We start from the raw sequence: 19,523 nt of genomic DNA, 5'->3' as shown, positions 1-19,523 counted from the left end.
TAGTCACCTATTTTACCATCAGTCTAAAAGACCGAGCACTCGGCTGCAAGACCAAGTTACTCACTTTTGAAAGAAAAGGGACTTGCACTCTTCACGTCTTAGTTTCTGAAACAGTTCACTTATTAATTGCAGCACCTCACTCTCAGTACACATGTGAATTCTGAGATTGCATTTGGAATACGCTTTTTGCTAACTACGGTGTTCAACTCTAACAGTATTAAAATATTACAGGTATCAGCTTTAGAGATCATACTGCACCTATAAAAACTTCACTGAACAAATGATTTAACAATTACAATCTTTAAAACCATTTCAGCAGAAGCTGTATTGTAAACGTTATTTTCTCCTAGCAAACCAAAAAGCTGTATCTACACAGAAATTGAGCGAGGGACAAGCAAGGGATAACAAAGAAAAATATTAAAAGTTTTTAAAATTGCATTACAAACTTAACAGCTTTTTAATCACAATAATCATTTTCAGTCATTTATAGAATGTTATGTAAAAATTCTAGCACAACAGGGGACTGTTAAACACACTTGCTGTAAAAAGTCATGATGACACTGTAAATAAACTGAGAAAGCAAATTTAAAATACAGAACAGTATGATGACTTAAATGGGTTCTCAATTTAAACATACAAAAGACTATTTTTCAAGTTCAATGAGTACACTGCCCAAAACATGGCTTTTTGAAAACTACTTAAAACAACCTGATTCACTACAATAAGATGAAAATAAAAATCATAGAATGAAAAACACAACTTATCATTCTGCATGCCTCCTCTGATAAGAGCAAGAAGTCCAAGATACATACATGGCTAAGACAACAGCATCCACCCAAAGCTGTAATCAGCAGAAAGTAAACTGCTAAAAGGCTGCTCACTCTCTCACCTTCAGAACACTGAAACCTGCAGTTCTGCAGGTGTTTTGGGGTGGTTTTTTTGAAAGCATACAAGCCTCATATAAGTTAGTACTGCCTTTTTGGTCCATTTTCCCCATGTCTAAAATTTGAAAAACGATACTTACCAACCCTGTTGCTGTGCTCTAAAACTTTAAGGCAGAAGGTGTTGGCACGACCTTAGTTTTGATATCCCAAAAGAACCTTGCCATGAAGCCTGAGTTTTTGAGATTTGTTGTCACAGAAGTTACTGTGAGATCACAGCTGCATCACAGGAATTTCTTTGCAGGATCAAATGCAAGAGACTGACAGAACGGAATGAAACCATTCCCAATACACTGCATTTAAACATCACTGAGTATACATGCAACTCTGAGAACAGCAACTTTGAGTAGAATTTTTACTTCCACTTATTCATGAAAGTCCATTTGAAGAGAGTTACAAATATAAAAGAAAAACATTGTGCTCTTTTCAGAATTTTTTTTTTGCCAGAGAAAGAAGGGAAGGAAAAAAGCATGTTTAAATAGATTATCTCATTCCCAAAGCCAGAGATATAACTTCCCTTAAAACCATTCTAAGTTCTCAAATGTTACATACACAATGAATACAGAAAATTCCCAGAACACAAAGCACCAAGAGTAAGGCCTTCCATATCAGAGATGGTCAGTTAGACTTTAATGTACATTCTAACGTTAAAGTACATTTGAGAACAAAACCTCTGTTCAACTGAATTATCACAATTCCTATCAAACTTTAAAAAAGAATAAAAGAGCCCAAGAAACACAATGACATTAAGTGAGAAAAATTTAGATTAAACCTGGTGACTCAAAAAAATATTCAGCTTTATACACTAATGTGAATGCACACAAAAGGCTGTAATTTTACTTCAGAGGCAACTAAAAAATAAATGTTTATCTAGAACTCATTTGTCAGCAGAGGTTTTAACATGACTGAAATGCAAGTTGTTGTTTAGGAGTTAGAAGTACACTGATGTCAATCTAAAATTCTTATGCTGTAAACAAGTATTTCTTTGGCTGAACTCTTCCAGAGCTTTAGTTATATATCCAATTGCTGTAAAAGACATGAAATCCTAAGTTCCAGAAACATATGACAATGTTTTGGTTAACCTTCAGGCTCTTGGAGCTGTGATGTTTTGGATTTAAATACAATTGGAAAATATTCACAGCATCTTCTTTAAGATGAGCTTTTGGGGATGTTTTGTTGGATTGTAGTTTGATTTGGGTTTTTTTTAACTGGTCTGAAGCTTAATAAAAATCTTCATTTTATACTTTTATACAGTTTTTGGAAAAATAAATTGAGGGCGTCTTTCTGTTTGGGTTTGTGGGGTTTTTTCTTTTAACTAGAAATTTAGGTAATTTTAAAAATACATACAACTTCTGAAAAAGAGGTGTGAAGGCTAAATACTGTAGGTCAGTATTTCAACAAGATTTGATACATCCCAGAAGGTCAATTCACAACAAGTCCTAGAAGAGCTAAGCATACCACTTCTTCCAAGCTGGTCTTTAAAATTTCAAGAAAGCAGAGCTCCACAGAGCCATAAATATCATACTAGTATAAAATACAATAGAACCATAATATACCCAAACATACATTTGGATAAACCAACCTAGTGTAAAGCTCTATTTTCAGTCTCTTACGTGTTGTCTTCAGCTGAATGCTTTTAGGCTTTAACTATAATAAAATAAGTAGAGTTTAGATATATGTTTTAGCAAAGTTTAACACAGTGTTTGAGCTATGCTTATGTGCAGTCACTTCACCTGGCAGAGAAATTGAGAAGTCTGAAGTTGAGATCTTTCAGGAAACGTAAGAGGTGGTAACGGTCTCATTTTATTCAACAGAAGGACTAAGTTAATCTCTAAACAGAGCTAACCTTCCCCACCATAAGCTCTCTCTTCTGGCACTCTAAACCCCTTCCCCTTCAACATGTCTCCCTTAAAAAAGAACAAAGATATCTTAAAAAAAAAAATTTAAGTATTTCACAGCATCTCTGTTCATATATAAACTTCTAGGAAAAATTGCAACTCATCAATGCTGCACTACACGTACCCATAAATGCAGAACAACAATGCATTCATAGGAATGCCAGGAGAAATAAGATGCAAAACAATCTCACAGTTTTCCAGTTCGCATTACTGAAGCCCCAGCCACTACACACTAACAGAGTAACACCAGTTCAAAAGACTGAAAGGCAGTCAGTGTCAAATAATTCACCACACAGATTTAATAGCCAAAAGGGATGCAGAGAACAGAGATCCCTTCCTCCTCCCCAAGTATTCCACCAGGGCTCATCATTCCCAGTGTTATTTCATTACTTGCTTTCAGTGCAGTTCAAAGCAGGAATTTTGTTTGTTTGTTTATAAAGACACACCTAAGGTTCCCCAGCATTAATTACTTGATTTCTGCTGCTATGAGCCAGACTCCGGATAATTTGAACAAACAAATCAAAGTAGCAACCCATCATATCAGTGATCAAGTATACCAAACTCTTCCCCCACCCCAAACCTGTCTTGTAACCCCAAGCGACATCCTCCTGCTCCTCCACAGGCAACTCATTCTGTCCCTCTCCCTCTACATACTGCATTAGGACCTGCCTGTTGATTCAAGGAGAGAACATACCATCAAAAGAACATGCTAACAACTGATCCTAACTTTTCTCCAATACCATGGAGCAACTGGAAGGGGAAGAGTCGCATGTCAGCTTTTCAGTCAGGGTCTGTTGATAAAGGGGACCTACAACCATAAAACCAGTTCCTGGCCACCTACCACTCCTTAACAAAGTCCTGGTGAGGAAAACCATATTGACTCTTTCATTTGTTCTCTCCTACATTCAGCTCCAATCCCAAACAACTACTTAGACTGTGATAACTAAAACTTTTCCTACCTAGCAAAATCTGACTCAATGTTCAAAATCTGCTTGTTCTGGCCTGCAAGGTAAGATGCATCACTCAATATGTTTTTGTGCTCAATTTTTGCTTAGATATTAACTGAAAATGGATGGTTCTGTGGTTTCTTGCCCTATGTTTTATCATATTTTATAATAGTTAGGTCATTTCATAACTAGAGAAATGCTTAGGACCTTCTGTTGATCAGTTATTTTAATTGATTTGTTTATTGAGAAGAAATATAGAAGTTAGACATTTTCACTTCCCTCTTTCCCATGACTGAAGTACTCAAAAGCACTCCCTAGCAATCAACAGAATCAGCAAGGGAGATTATACATATACATATTTGAGGTAGGTTTTCTAGCAGAAACTAAATCTCACTGATGTTTCATTTCAGAGGACTGTACTAAAAGAGCCGTACGAGCACTTCTCAGACTCAATATCCCTAACTATGAATTCATTTTAACCATGTAAATTCATTTTAACCTTTGTCTGCAGTTGTAGGGGGGTCCTGGGGATTTGGGGAAAGGGGGCTGGGATTTGCAAGAATAGGAAAAATATGCTGATCCAGTTCACTTCTAATTTACCAGGACTTGTTTAATTCTGCAAAGTTTTGCCTTTAGTCTCATTAAAAAGTACTTTCAAAAATAATTTTGAAGCACATAGCTTCATAAAATGAACTGCTCAATATGCAGAAGTACAATAAGAACTTAGCCTAACCTCCCCTAAACACTGTATGTACATTAAGCCATCATTTACAATCCACACAATTCCTAGACAAAACATACACAGGACTTGGGCAATTTTATCACTATCAGACAATCAAATGTTAGATCTGTTTCTTCCTTCACAGAACTGCTGAATTACATTCTTGAGTTCAGCTAGAGCCAGGACAGCCAATTACTCCTTATTTGCAAGCACAGAAATTATCTGGATTTGAAATATGCATCTGTCGTGGTTTAGCCGGCAGCTCAGCCCCACACAGTCGCTCGCTCACTCCCCCACCGGTAGATGGCGAAGAGAATCAGAAGGGTAACACTCGTGGGTTGGGATAAGAACAGTTTAATAATTAAAATTAAAAGAAGCAACAGTAGAAATGCAATGTAAAGGAGAACAACGAGAGGCGCAAAGCCCCGGGGGAGGGGGAAGGGAGGGGAGGGGAGAGGGGGAACGAACCGCCGAAACAAACCGCACGCGCCGCAGCCGCTCACCGCCCGCCGACCCGACGCCTCCGCGCTGCCACTGCCCCCCCCTCAATATATTGGTCATGGTGTCACATGGTATGGAATGAACCTGCCATTGGCCAGTCGGGGTCAGCTGTCCCCACCATGGCCCTGCCCCTCCCAGCCCCCTCCCCCCCCCACCACGCGGCAGAGCGCGGGAAGCTGGAAAGGTAGCAGACCCCCACAGTGAGGAGAATTAACCCCTTCTCAGCCAAAACCAGCACATTCTCCACCCCTTATTCCATACCATTTACACCATGCCCAGGTCCCATATGATGCAATACAACCGTACCAACCACCACCCCTCCCCTTCCCATCCTTTAACATAATACACAGACATCATTCCCTTAGTTCATGGGCCTTCCCTGTAAAATGTCCATTAAAATGTCCATTGAGTTCACCCAGTCCATGACTCTGGGCTCCATCTGTTGTATCAGTCTTTCCGGGTGGGAGAGATGGTGTGTGGCATTGGGTTGCTGCATACCAAGTCAGTCATCGTTCCATCACTGCTACACGGCTTGTTTCATAGTTGATCTTCCATGGGTTGGGAGGCTCATACTCTGATATCATTGATACAACACAGAGGTGACACACAGTATTATATAGCAGTTCACATTGTGCCATTCAGTTCATTGACTGTTTTCACCCAAAATCAAATCCCCTTGAGGCACACATCGGATTTCTCCATCCTCCCGCATCACCCACCAAGTGCACCCAGGTCCTCGAGCAAAAGCAATCCCACGAATGGGTTTGCCTTTGCCGGAGGCAGGAAGAACCCAGACTGTTTTGCCCAGCATACTTTTTGTGTGCACTACAGGGACTCTATCCCCTTCGACAGTACGTAAGGGTTCTGACTGGGCAGGGCCAGCTCGGTTGGCAGATCCCCTCGTGTTGACTAACCAGGTGGCTTTTGCTAAATGTGTATCCCAGTGCTTGAATGTTCCACCCCCCATTGCTCTCAGTGTAGTTTTTAACAGTCCATTGTACCGTTCAATTTTCCCAGAGGCTGGTGCGTGATAGGGGATGTGATACACCCACTCAATGCCGTGCTCTTTGGCCCAGGTGTCTATGAGGTTATTTCGGAAATGAGTCCCATTGTCTGACTCAGTTCTCTCTGGGGTGCCATGTCGCCACAGGACTTGTTTCTCAAGACCCAGGATAGTGTTCCGGGCAGTGGCGTGGGGGACAGGATATGTTTCCAGCCAGCCAGTCGTCGTTTCTACCATTGTAAGCACATGGCGCTTGCCTTGGCAGGTCTATGGGAGTGTGATATAGTCAATTTGTCAGGCCTCCCCATATTTATATTTCAGCCATCGTCCCCCATACCACAGAGGCTTTACCCGCTTCGCTTGTTTGATTGCAGCGCATGTGTCACATTCGTGGATAACCTGTGCAATAATATCCATGGTCAAGTCCACCCCTCGATCACGAGCCCATCTGCGTGTTGCATCTCTCCCTTGATGGCCTGAGGTGTCATGGGCCCACCGAGCTAGAAATAGTTCACCCTTATGTTGCCAGTCCAGATCCACCTCAGCCACTTCAATCTTGGCAGCCTGATCCACCTGCTGGTTGTTTCGATGTTCTTCAGTGGCCCAACTCTTGGGGGCGTGAGCATCCACATGCTGTACCTTTACAACCAGGTTCTCTACCCGGGCAGCAATATCTTGCCACAATGTGGCAGGCCAGATGGGTTTGCCTCTGCGCTGCCAGTTGCTTTGCTTCCATTGCTGCAGCCAGTCCCACAGGGCATTTGCTGCCATCCAGGAGTCAGTATAGAGATAGAGCACTGGCCACTTTTCCCGTTCAGCGATGTCTAAGGCCAGCTGGATGGCCTTTACCTCTGCAAACTGGCTCGATTCACCTTCTCCTTCAGCAGTTTCTGCTACTTGTCGTGTAGGACTTCATACAGCAGCCTTCCATCTCCGGTGCTTTCCCACAAGGTGACAGGACCCATCAGTGAACAGGGCATACTGCTTCTCATCTTCTGGCAGTTTGTTATACAGTGGGGCTTCTTCAGCACGTGTCACCTCCTCCTCTGGTGATAATCCAAAATCTTTGCCTTCTGGCCAGTCCATAATCACTTCCAAGATTCCTGGGCAACTGGGGTTTCCTACTCGAGCCCGCTGGGTGATCAGTGCAACCCATTTACTCCACATAGCATCAGTTCCATGGTGTGTAGAGGGAATGTTTCCTTTGAACATCCAGCCCAGCACTGGCAGTCGGGGTGCCAGGAGCAACTGTGCTTCAGTACCAACCACTTCTGAAGCAGCTCGAACCCCTTCATATGCTGCCAATATCTCTTTTTCAGTTGGAGTATAGCGGGCTTCAGACCCTCTGTGTCCCCGACTCCAAAACCCTAGGGGTCGACCCCGGGTCTCCCCTGGTGCTTTCTGCCAGAGGCTCCAGGTAGGGCCATTATCCCCGACTGCGGTGTAGAGCACATTTTTTACATCTTGTCCTGCCCGGGCTGGCCCAAGAGCTACTACATGAACTATTTCTCGTTTAATCTGTTCAAAGGCTTGTCGTTGCTCAGGGCCCCATTTGAAATCATTCTTTTTCCGGGTCACTTGATAGAGAGGGCTCACGATCAGACTGTAATTTGGAATATGCATTCTCCAAAAACCCACAACGCCCAAGAAAGCTTGTGTTTCCTTTTTGCTAGTTGGTGGAGACATGGCTGCTATTTTGTTGATCACATCCATTGGAATCTGACGACGACCATCTTGCCATTTGATTCCTAAGAACTGGATTTCTCATGCAGGTCCCTTCACCTTACTTTGTTTTATGGCAAAAACAGCTTTCAGAAGGATTTGGGCTATTTTCTCTCCTTTCTCAAAAACTTCTTCCGCTGTGTTGCCCCACACTATGATGTCATCAATGTATTGAAGGTGTTCTGGAGCTTCTCCCTGTTCCAGTACAGTCTGAATCAGTCCATGGCAAATGGTAGGACTGTGTTTCCACCCCTGGGCCAGTCGATTCCAGGTGTACTGGACGCCCCTCCATGTGAAAGCAAACTGTGGCCTGCACTCTGCTGCTAGAGGGATTGAGAAGAATGCATTAGCAATATCAATTGTGGCATACCACTTGGCTGCCTTTGACTCCAGTTCGTACTGAAGTTCTAGCATGTCTGGCACAGCAGCACTCAACGGTGGAGTGACTTCATTCAGGCCACGGTAGTCTACTGTTAGTCTCCACTCTCCATTAGACTTCCGCACTGGCCATATGGGACTGTTAAAGGGCGAGTGAGTCTTACTGATGACTCCTTGGCTCCTCAGTTGGTGAATGAGTTTATGGATGGGGATCAGAGAGTCTCTGTTGGTGCGATATTGCCGCCGGTGCACTGTTGTGGTGGCGATTGGCACCTGTTATTCTTTGACCTTCAGCAACCCCACAACAGAAGGGTCCTTTGAGAGACCGGGCAAGGTAGACAGCTGTTCAGTTTCCTCCGTCTCCAAGGCAGCTACACCAAAAGCCCACTTGTAACCTTTTGGGTCCTTGAAATACCCTCTCCTGAGGTAGTCTATGCCAAGGATGCACGGAGCCTCTGGGCCAGTCACAATGGGGTGCTTTTGCCACTCATTCCGGGTTAGGCTCACTTCGGCCTCCAATACAGTTAGCTCTTGGGATCCCCCTGTCACTCCAGCAATGCTGATGGGTTCTGCCCCTATATAGTTTGATGGCATTAAGGTGCACTGTGCGCCGGTGTCCACTAAAGCTTTATACTCCTGTGGGTCGGACGTGCCAGGCCATCGGATCCACACAGTCCAGTAAGCCCGGTTATCCCTTTCCTCCACCCGGCTGGAGGCAGGGCCCCTCTAGTCCTGATCATGGCAGTCACAACTCATTTCCTGTAAATGTCAATCAGGAGTCCCTCTATTACACTTAGAAATAAAATCTGCGCTTCTACTCCTCTGTCTGGGGACTTGCTCGCTGGAAACTGGAGCAGCAGCTTTCCTGGAAGAGCCTCCCTGAGTGACTGTTCTTCCTTGCAGTTCATGTACTCGTGCCTGTAGGGTCGAAGTAGGCTTGCCATCCCACCTCATCATGTCCTCTCCGTGGTCACGCAGGTAGAACCATAGGGTGGCCCGTGGTGTGTATCCCCTTCTTTGAGCCAAAGGACGATTATTCCTAACAGCTGAGACACTGCTCTGTCGAGGTGGGGAGTAGGACAGATCTTCTTTGAGTTGCTGGACCTCTCGGGATAGTTTCTCCACAGCAGAGACAAGCGAGGAAGAGATATTTGTGTCGTAATCCCGGAGTCTATCAATCACCTCTGCCACCGTTGGTGTCTCGTCATCTTTCCAGGACATCACTGCCAATGAGTTTGCATGCGAAGATGGTGCGCTCCGTACAAACTTCCGCCACATGGGTCATGTGCACTCGGCTTCATCTGGATCTTTGGATGACCGTTGATCGTCCAGGTCACCATAAATCACCTCAAGCACAGCTAGATCCCTTAGAGACTGGATGCCTTTCTCCATAGTTGTCCATTTTCCTGGACGATATGTAACATCTTCTTTAAAGGGATACCTTTCCTTCACTCCAGACAGGAGTCGCCTCCAGAGGCTGAGGGCTTGTGGTTTTTTTCCAATTGCTTTGTCAACGCCCCCTTCCCCAGAAAGGGATCCCAATTGTTTGGCTTCTTTTTCCCTCTAGTTCCAGGCTACTGGCCCCATTATCCCAGCATTGGAGCAGCCAGGTGGCAATGTGCTCACCTGAACGACGGCTATAATCTTTTTGCGTAGCTTGTAACTTGCTTAAGGACAGGGATCAGGTGGTCTCTATTTCATTTATTACTTCTCCCTCCTCTCCCTGCGATGGCCCTGGTTCTTCATCATCCCGTTCTAAACGAGTTGATGACCGCTTCCAATATTTCGTCTTGTGTATGGGGGCAACTGATACTGGTACGGGTTTATTTTCTGAGCTAGCTCCGGTACTTGTTGTGGGGGTTTGAGTGGCTGCAGTGCCTGTTGTCAGGGCTGGAGTGTCTACAGTGCCTGTTGTCAGGGCTGGAGTGTCTACAGTGCCAGTCACTTTGCATTTCAATCCAGAGACATTCTCTTCCCCCTGGGGGCACTGAATACTGTTGAGCAGGGCTCTGTATGCATGGGCCAGACCCCAGCATGTTGCAGTTATCTGTGTCTCTCTGGAGTTCCCAGCGTAACAACATACTTCCTCCAAATATTCTACTAGCTTTTTAGGATTCTGCACTTGTTCGGGGGTGAAACTCCAAAACACTGGGGGTGCCCACTGCCCTAGGTATTTGCCCATGCTATCCCACATGCCCTGCCACTCCTAACTATCAAGCCTCGGGGCAGATTTCTGGGTGATATTCTTAAGTTGCTTAGTCAAAACCAAAACAACATGCCCAAAAACTAACAATAAGTGCACCTTAACCACCCAAGGATGTTCAAGATACAAAAAGGTTGTTGCATTAAAGGCGGAGACATCATAGAACAAAGTTGCAAAGGTACTATTCTGTATTTCCTCCATATAAAATCTCTCAGAGGAGGAGGTATAATTGCTAATTGCCTCAACAAGGTGGTATCCGAAGTACAGTAACGGTTTCAGCAAAAACCCCAAATACCAGATAAAGCTGAAAACGAGTGTTTGTATAACAAATCTTCTAGGCAAAACATTACTAATCACAGCAGAACACAGCAGACTCAAACAACCAACACCGATTTTTAACACCAACTGCAAAAAGGACAACATGGTGCTGTGACCAGCAGCTGTTGTTATCTCCAACCCTTAAGCCCCACGTTGGGCGCCAAAATGACTGTTGTGGTTTAGGGGCAGCTCAGCCCCACACAGTTGCTCGCTCACTCCCCCACCGGTAGATGGGGAAGAGAATCAGAAGGGTAACGCTCATGGGTTGGGATAAGAACAGTTTAATAGTTAAAATTAAAAGAAACAACAGTAGAAATGCAATGTAAAGGAGAACAACGAGAGGCGCAAAGCCCCGGGGGAGGGGGAAGGGAGGGGAGAGGGAGGGGAGGGGAGAGGGGGAACGAACCGCCGAAACAAACCGCACGCGCCGCAGCTGCTCGCCGACCCGCCGCCTCAGCGCTGCCACTGCCCCCCCCCCAATATATTGGTCATGGTGTCACATGGTATGGAATGAACCTGCCATTGGCCAGTCGGGGTCAGCCGTCCCCACCATGGCCCTGCCCCTCCCAGCCCCCCACCCCCGCCACGCGGCAGAGGGCGGGAAGCTGGAAAGGTAGCCGACCCCCACAGTGAGGAGAATTAACCCCTTCTCAGCCAAAACCAGCACAGCATCTTACTGCATTTTCACAGCACTTACTCTAAACATATGCCAAACCCACCCACCTCTCCACCTATCAAGAGTCATGAATTACTGTTACCACCACCCCTATACTAAATTCAATCCACCTCCTTCTCAAAGGCATGTAAGAGCATATGGCCTTGAGTTTGCCTGAAAGACTACAGATTTTACTACGTCAAGTAGTTTAACCTAGAGAAGAAGAAAGCTTTGGGAAGGGAAAGTGCACAGACAGAGCCAGGCTCTTTTCAGCAGTGCCCAGTGACAGAAGCAGAGGCAATGGGCACAAACTGAAACACAGGAGGCTCCATCTGAACATCAGGAAATGCTGATGTTTACTGTGAGGGTGATTGAGCACTGGCACAGGTTGTCCAGTGAGGTGGTAGAGTCTCCATCCTTGGAGATATTCAAAAGATGCCCAGATGCAGCCCTGGGCAACCTGCTGTAGGTGGCCCTGCTTGAGCAGGAAGACAAGATGACCTCCAAAGGTCCCTGCCAACCTCAGCCAGTCTGTGATTAAGTGAAGTAAAAAGGGAAGGAAATCCTATAATAGAAAAGCTGCTATCAAAAATGCCCCACAAGCTTCATTAGGGACAATTCTTAAGCTCTAGCATTTTTGCTCAGTCACATTAAAAAAAAAATCAAGTGAATGTCTATCTTCAATTAAATCAGGTAGGGCAAAAGTCACTGAGACTTTAAATCCAGCAACATACACTACACCACCAACAGATAAAGTGGTAAACAATGAAAACTGGAGTACAGGTATAAAGTTGCAAGGAGTTTTATACTTGCAGTCATGACAGAGAACTATTCAAGAAAAATAATAAGTGCCTTTTCCTAAGACACAAAGAAAGGTTCCTGGGCACAGCTGCTATCTGGACATCAAGAAGCAGCAAAGAAACCCAACAGGTTGAGGATGCGTATCAGAAGCCATAAGGTTTTCTCAAACACCCGGGGAGGGGAATGGGACATGACCAAAACAAACACCAACAAAACTTTTACATACTCATTAAATTTGCCTTCACCAAGCTCATAACACTATTTCAACCTTTCTCTAAACTGAATTTCAGAGAGCTACCCCTTGGCACTTACCCCATGTTCAAAGCACTCAAATTCATTCAGTGTCTAATAAAATAAAGGGAAGCACAAGACCTGGAAGTGCAGTACTGCTCCCCCTCCACATTTAGTCACCCAAAGTTAACATCAGTAACTTAGGTCCCTCTTATGTCAGTTTCAAAATGGATCACAAGTCAGTGATCTGAAGAATGTGTGACTGAAAGCCGAAACAAAAGCCCAGTAACAGAAAATATCTGTCCCTTGAGGTACAACCCATCAAAAGCACAGACCAGAACTTCTCAAATACAATGTATTATGTACATCCCGACAGCAGAGCAGGGTTTGGCACCAGGATTCCTTTCAGATTGATGTTGCTGGAACTGAAACTGCCCTCAGCACAGGAATGGACCTGTTGAACGGGTCCAGAGGAGGGCCACAAAAATGCTCCAAGGGCTGGAGCAGCTCTCCTATGAGGACAGGCTGAGAGAGTTGGGGTTGTTCAGCGTGGAGAAGAGAAGGCTGCAGGGAGACCTTATTGCGGCCTTCCAGTACTTAAAGGGGGACTATAGGAAGGATGGGGGCAACCTCTTTAGCAAGGCCTGTTGTGACAGGACAAGGGGCAATGGTTTTAAACTAAAGGAGGGTAGATTTAGACTGGATATAAGGAAGAAATTTTTTACAGTGAGGGTGGGGAAACCCTGGCCCAGGTTGCCCAGAGAGGCGGTCAATGCCCCATTGTCCTGGTTTCAGCTGGGATAGAGTTAAATTTCTTCATAGTAGTAGTATGGGGCTATGTTTTGCATTTGTGCTGGAAACAGTGGTGATAATGCAGAGATGCTTTAGTTGTTGCTAAGTAGTGCTTACACTGGTCAAGGACTTTTTCAGCTCCCCGTGCTCTGCCGGGTGCACAAGGAGCTGGGAGGGGACACAGCCAGGACAGCTGACCCCAACTGACCAACGGGATATTCCATGCCATATGACGTCATGCTCAGTATATAAAGCTGGGGGAAGAAGGAGGAAGGGGGGGACGTTTGGAGTGATGGTGTTTGTCTTCCCAAGTAACCGTTACAGGTGATGGAGCCCTACTTTCCTGGAGATGGCTGAACACCTGCCTGCCCATGGGAAGTAGTGAATGAATTCCTTGTTTTGCTTTACCTATTAAGCTGTCTTTATCTCAACCCAGGAGTTTTCTCACTTTTACCCTTCTGATTCTCTCCCCCGTCCCACCAGGGGGGAGTGAGCAAGTGGCTGCATGGTGCTTGGTTGCTGACTGGGGGTAAACCACAACACCCACCCCTAGAAACATTCAAGGCCAGGTTGGATGGGGCTCTGAGCAACCTGATCTAGTTGAAGATGTCCCTGCTCACTGCAGGGGGGTTGGACTAGACCTCTAAAGGTCCCTTCCCACCCAAACCATTCTATGATTCTACAATTCTATGAACTGCATCTAAGACAACATGCAAGTTTGAAAATCAAGGAAGAATATAAATGCAGAACAAATGAAAAAAAAAAAAAAAGAAATCAACAATAGCCTTCAAATACAGGGAAACATGGACAATGTGATAATGATATATTGTCAAATGATTACCATAAAATAGCCATGATCCAGTTAACATTTAAAACCAAATAGAAAGAGGAAACAAAAAAGCTTTCAGAAGCCATATGCTTCATTCTATATTATTATATCCACCATCCTCAAAACACTTAACAAGACAAATACAGTAGAAAAAAAAATTCCCTTTTCTTTGCTCAAAAGGAATCTCAATATGGTCTCTAAAGCATCATCCTACTTCCAGGAACAGTATTTTAGTCATAAGAAATAAAACTGAAGTGTTCTAGATGAAACCTATGCCACACACAGTAAAACTGCAAAAATACTTCCTCTCTCTACAGCTAACCATTAAAAATATTTAGGAATATGATCGTAGCTACTGAATTAAAATTTTATACCTTCAACCACAGGGCTGCCTAACAGACTTAAGACAGACTTTTTTTTTCTTCCATTAAACCAGGTTAAAAAAAGTGCAACCTGATGATTCAAATCTGGAGGTTAAGAAAATATTTGCATTTTCTTCATTTAACTTTGGATTCAAATACTAAATGATTCTGTAACACAAATTCAATTGAAGCCGTATCTTCTGCAGATCTGGAATAAACTCTGTTTCCTGTACAATAAAGCAAAAAACCAAAACCATGAAGTTCACCATAGGAGTACTACTTCAGGCAAACCGTAAGTCTCAAGAAAGATCAAAGCTCTCTCAATATAGGAAACATTGTTTTTAATGCAAAATGCTACACTCAGCCAGGTTAAGTACTCCTCCAAGCTCATCTGTTGGAAGACTGATTTAAGAAGCTGGGGAGGGAGAGGAAGAAAGTTTGACAAGTTTATCTTCAAAAGAAGCCACATATCTTGCAGCTTTCAAAGACAGCTGGACAAAAAAAAAGCATTTCAGAATTTCAAGAGAACTGAGAGTAGAAACAACTCCATCCAAGGGAACTGCACAAAGTTGTTCACATAACCTATCTTACAAATTTTAAAATCTAGAGAGAACATAAATAAAGCAATATGCTCAGCAAAATAGTTATGATGTAGTCAAAATAAGCTGAGCAACCCATGAGATTTTAGGCATCAGACTATCACCTCTAATCTATTTGTCTTTAGTCACTGTTTACTCTTTGCAGTATTGAGAAGTAGTGAAGGGAAAAAGGCTGAAGGTACCACACCTGTGAAACAGACTGCAGGAGCCCCAGGTGGACAGGGAGTTCCTACAAACTGCCAGTTTAGATGGCCAAAGGTAAAGAGCATGGACTTTCACAGTAGAGTAAAATGGAGAAACCCTTTCTCCAGTTTTTGTAAAATATGAACCTTAAGTAATTACAAAGGAGCTACTTTCACAACCTTTCATCCCAGCTCTCACTTTAATGAGCATGACCTATTTAGGGAAGTTATATGAAAAACAGTACAAGTCCAAACTAGGTCTTCTCTGAAAAGCAGAGAGGATGCAATGGGCTACAAATGAGCAGAATGTATCAGAAAAAAACCCCAAAGTTCAGCAAAAAGCCCCATCAGAATAACAACACTGAAATGGATATTACTTTTATTTCCCCTAGCACCTTCCATTCAATAATTTTGAAGTATTCAAATATAACACTAGAACAAGTCACTTGGCTTTTCTTTTACCAAGATCATATGAGGCTGTTGCAAACCCAAGTGCAGAACACAGGTCTTCAGAGTCCTGCTCATGTGCTTTAACCAAATAAGAGACAAAGATAAATAAAAGATTAATAGAAGATATAAATTTGTATTCCTATTCTTTCATGAAGAACCTATTCCAAGTACTGGTACTAAACATTACTGAAATTGTAAGTAAACATTACTATCAATAGTAATACTGTCAATACTAATTATTAACAGAGTATTAATAGTCTGTGATACATACATTTCTCCAGCACTATTTTAATCAGCATACTATTCTGCTATGATCAGTATCACTAGGAGGACACCAGCAACAAATATAAAACATACCCAAAAAATGGCATTCTATGAGGAAAGCATCACATAAAATAAAACTCCATGGAAGAAATAAAACATCAAAAATCTGCTTCTAAGTTCTAAAAGGGTAGCTTAAAAATTGGAATTAAAAACCCCACCAAATAAAACCACAAACAAAAAACCCAACTTCTGGTAACAGACAAGATTTTCTTATTGGGTTTTCTCTTAGCTTCCTTAGATTTTAGCAGCGAGTCTGTAATGCCAAAGTCTCCTTGAATGGTCAAATCCTTTTGCAACTCATGGCACCAGGAGCTTTTTTGAGGACTGGCCAAAGTGAAACAGTCTAAACTTCTGACTTTTCATGCCTTTGTTTTTATTACTATAAACACTTTTTTTTTTTTAATCAATACACTGATAAAAACTGCAGCTAGAACAAAAAGCAGAACTTGCCCAACTCCCACTCCTCCCTCAAGTTACCAAGATTGTTGAGGTTATAAACACAAAAGCTGGCTCATTTTCCAGACTACGCATCAAAATTGGTTTACACCAGTTAATCCAGTTTCTCCATGTAACCCTCCAGGAGTTCCAAATGCTGCAAAGTGATTTAGCCTTGCTTGCTTTCAAGTTACCTAGTGTAAGTTTAAAAATAAATTCTTTAAACAAGTTAGGTCAAACCACCACAGAGAGATCAGGCCCAGGTATAAATACTGAGTCAGCCAGGTAGGAATCCAAACCCAGATTCCACTAGAGAACATGATATAACCAAAGGAATTGCTAAAAGGGCCTGGTAAATATTAAAAAAGCAAAGCCTCAGAAGGCTGAGTCGCTGCCATTTGTTGTGAAAGGCTCCGTTTCAATGGCAAGCTCTGCTCCTCCAGGCCTGCACATCCTCCCTTTCCCCTTCACACACATCCAGTTCCAATTTCTCTCCTTGAAAAAACCAGCTGCTCTCATGCCAGGACAGCCCTCCATTTCACCAGTCACCACCATCCCAGAGGCTATTGCCTTGATCTGCTGCTGTATTGTAAGCATTCAGTATTTACTCAAACTGAGATGACTAGGGACTGATTGCTGCTTGGTAGCTAGAGACAAAGTGAGCTGGTCCTCACGAGCTTCCCCTTACCACACCAAACCTGAAGTTTCTATTCCACAAGACCTGAACACAGCAACCAAGAGGGCTCTGCACATCCGTGCTCCTGATGTTAACACACCTACAAGAGGAGCTTCAAACCAGGTTCACCCTGAGTGGCATTCAACAGCACTGCAGACATTTCAGCACATATTTTTAAATCTATTTCACATCACAGAGTTCAGAACCTTGTCATCAGGCTCAAAGGTACACCAGGTCCCTTTCTACATCCAGTTTCTTGCAGAAGGGTTTCTACCAGTTCACTTTCCTGCTGTAATTTTCTTCAGCAACAATAGCAAACACAGAAAAGCTTTCTGTTTTATTTTTAAATGCAACATAAGCCAGTCCAATAGCAAAGCCCTATCCTGACTTCCAATTCTCAGCAAGCACACATAATCGGGGGTGAGGAAGGACTAGATAGAGAAGGTTAACAGAGAGAATGGTTCATTCATTGCCATGTCCTCAAATAACCTACTGTTGCTGCCAAGATGTTATTGTCAGGGAATTCTGTAGCTGTGACCGTGACACAGCTACCCTACCCCACCAGTGAGGAAGCACCAGAGGAGATGGAGAAAAACAACCTGGAAGTAAAGCCCTACGCAAGGCACAAATCAAGTTATTCACCCACTTGTTCCCTTTCTGTGCTGCCAGCCCTCCTTTGGCCCGACTCCAGATTGGGCAGGGACCCAAAGGCACGCCCCCCTCCACCAGCCCCACTTCTCTGAGGAGTCCAGCTGCACCCCTCCTTTCTTCACACCCCCAAGTCTACAGAGCCAGGAGAAGCACGAACCCGTCAGGAGAGAAAGCCCCAGCTATAACAAAATGAGAAACAAGAGGGATGGGGTGCAGGACCCCCTCCCCGGAACGGAAGAGGACGGAAAACTAATCCACCTCTCCCGGCACTCACCGGGGGTCGGATCGGCTCCCCCTTCCCACACGAGCCCGGGCTGGAGCAAGGCGGGAGCTGCCCCCGCAACCGCGACCTACTCAGCGGCCCCTACTCACGCTCCTGAGAAAGGGGGAGAGCAGCAGCAATCTAGGGCAGGGCGAAGCTTCCCCCGGGCGGCCACCAGGAAAAATAAAGTAGAGCCGCCTCCCCCCACCCCGCGGGCGGGAAGGGGCGGCAGGCCCGATGGGGAGGGGTGGCCCTGGCAGACACCAACCGCCGGACAAAAGTTCCCACCGAGACAGGGAAGCAGTCCTCAGGCCGCCGAGGAAACAACGGCCGCCCCCGGACCGTTGAGCGGGGGAGAGGCACCGGGCCTCCCCCAGGCGCGCGGGTCCACCTCCACCCCCATCCCGACGCGCGCGCGCGGGACAGGCGGGGGGGAGAACGCGGCCACCCACCCACCCTGCGGGCGGCGGCGGCGGCTCCGGCTCCAGCTCCAGCCCCCCCCCCCAGTACCTGCCCAATGTGCTCACAAAGCAGCGGCGGCGGCACCCACCACCGTCACGTAACCGCCTCGCTCGCCCGCTCCCTCTCTCCTCCACGCGCGCGCGCGCGAGGCCGCTCCCCGCTACATGACGTGACGTCACGCGACGCGACGCGGTCGCTTACCTACCACCCATCCCCTGCCGCGCGCCATCGCCTTTCACACGCTATCAGCGCATGCCTATCCCCTCTACCGCGCGCGTGCAAGGGGATGGTTGGTCCTGTCTATACCTGCGCTGAGGTGCCGCGAGGCTTCTCTGCTCACAGGGAGTGTCAGCACTGGCTCGTTATTGCTGGCTGCTCCGCGGGAGGCTTCGGGGGAAGACCACAGCTGCTCCTGGGGTTGCTTTGTGGAGGGTTAACGCGCTGACAGCCTGACTGGGAAGGGCATCTGTGGGGAGGGGCGGCTCCGCCTCAGTACTCTGCCAGGCTGCAGGGAGACAGAGGCCCAGCGCCCACGGATGCAACCTGGGCCCTAACGGGATGGATTTAGAAACAGGGTGAGCGTTCAGAATAATGGCTTAGTTTCTTTCTCGCTGGCTGAAGGAGCGGTTTGAACCGGGAACTCGCGGGGGGTGGTTTCGGTTTTACTTCTTGTTTTAAGGTGGCTTTTATTTTCTGCCCTGCAGGGTTTTGGCAGGACTAATTATGAGAGGTCACAGATTAAAGCCTGTTCAGTTTGCCAGGTTATGTTCATTACATTTGGTGCCTCAGTCCCAGACAATATTCAAGCTGAGCTGACATGGGTTTGGGGCTTTTTCAAGCTCCCTCGTTGCTTTTCTAGTTATTATTCTTCTGGAGGCTTCATCCCAGACTACTTTGACATCCCAAACAATCCATGTGATTAGAGAACCAAAAGGGTCCTTCATGTTCTCTCTCCACAGTTGCTGAGACCAATGCCTGAGCGATCAGGAAGTTGGAACCAATTCTGTGCTTACATTAATTTCTTTTAAGTGTTATGCTCTTTTTGCCAGGTTGGACACAGGGAGGCATTCCATTGACATGGAAGGAATCCTGGGATAAAGGGTAGCTGTGCTACAGGAGGAAAAGGGCAAGGAGAGTATGCTAGGGATTAACAGAATGGCAAGGGGGTGGCACAGCAGAA

The 19,523-nt window shown here is 45.2% G+C and overlaps 1 protein-coding gene across 15 annotated transcripts in view; it reads right to left on the bottom strand.

Annotated features, from left to right (window-relative positions):
* Window positions 1-18,520, bottom strand: part of LOC142049270 (ubiquitin-associated protein 2-like) — a 98,451-nt gene extending 79,931 nt beyond the window's left edge. For 9 of the 15 annotated variants that reach the window (XM_075076781.1, XM_075076783.1, XM_075076784.1 and 6 more), the window contains exon 1: window positions 18,392-18,520. The gene's annotated coding sequence lies outside the window, so the exon portion shown is untranslated. The remainder of the gene's footprint in view (window positions 1-18,391) is intronic. The other 6 variants (XM_075076795.1, XM_075076791.1, XM_075076793.1 and 3 more) reach the window with 3 other exon arrangements.
* Between the last annotated feature and the right edge of the window lie 1,003 nt (window positions 18,521-19,523).

This window comes from Phalacrocorax aristotelis, chromosome W, assembly GCF_949628215.1.
Source record: "Phalacrocorax aristotelis chromosome W, bGulAri2.1, whole genome shotgun sequence".
Lineage (NCBI taxonomy): Eukaryota > Metazoa > Chordata > Aves > Suliformes > Phalacrocoracidae > Phalacrocorax > Phalacrocorax aristotelis.
Note: the sequence above shows the minus strand (reverse complement) of the source record. Positions and strands in the feature narration are given on the sequence as shown.